Below are 560 nucleotides of genomic sequence, written 5' to 3'. Positions count from 1 at the left end.
GAAACTTTTTTACTTGATTGTTAAAACTAAATGAGTTGTAAACTTTATTTTTATTGTTACTATTATTAATTTTTTTTTTTTTTTTAACCCATCATAACTTTTAAGTCTTTATAGTGATATGTTTTCAAGTATACGCTTCAAACAATAAATAAATTAATATACAATGAATTGCGCTTTATGTAGTATTAATAAGTGAACATATAAATATAATTTTTTTTTTTTTTTTTTATATATCAAGATTTAAGAAAATATCATAACTCTGTTGAGGCAGTCATGTGGTGTATATACCTGTGTTTTATTAGTATTATTTTTGTTATTGTTTTTTTTTTTTTTTTTTTTTTTTCTTAAGTCCTTATAAATATAGTTTAGCGATAAAGTTATGTTACTAAATTGTACATTTATGTCCTTCTATTATGTTATTATTGATTGTTTTAAATCATAATAAAAAAAAATCCACTGGGGTATTTCTTTTTTTTTTTCTCTTTTTTTTTACTTTTTTTACTATGCTACATCGTTGCCAATGAAACTGCACATATTTTTACGATTTTAACCTCTTCACA

The 560-nt window shown here is 20.9% G+C and overlaps 1 long non-coding RNA gene across 1 annotated transcript in view; it reads right to left on the bottom strand.

Annotated features, from left to right (window-relative positions):
- Window positions 1-328: 328 nt before the first annotated feature.
- The window catches only part of LOC113220908, a 444-nt gene continuing 212 nt past the window's right edge, over window positions 329-560 (bottom strand). The window contains exon 2 of the long non-coding RNA XR_003307569.1: window positions 329-551. This is a non-coding gene — a long non-coding RNA (uncharacterized LOC113220908). The remainder of the gene's footprint in view (window positions 552-560) is intronic.

The sequence above is a fragment of the Piliocolobus tephrosceles genome, unplaced genomic scaffold (genome assembly GCF_002776525.5).
Source record: "Piliocolobus tephrosceles isolate RC106 unplaced genomic scaffold, ASM277652v3 unscaffolded_16242, whole genome shotgun sequence".
NCBI lineage: Eukaryota > Metazoa > Chordata > Mammalia > Primates > Cercopithecidae > Piliocolobus > Piliocolobus tephrosceles.
Note: the sequence above shows the minus strand (reverse complement) of the source record. Positions and strands in the feature narration are given on the sequence as shown.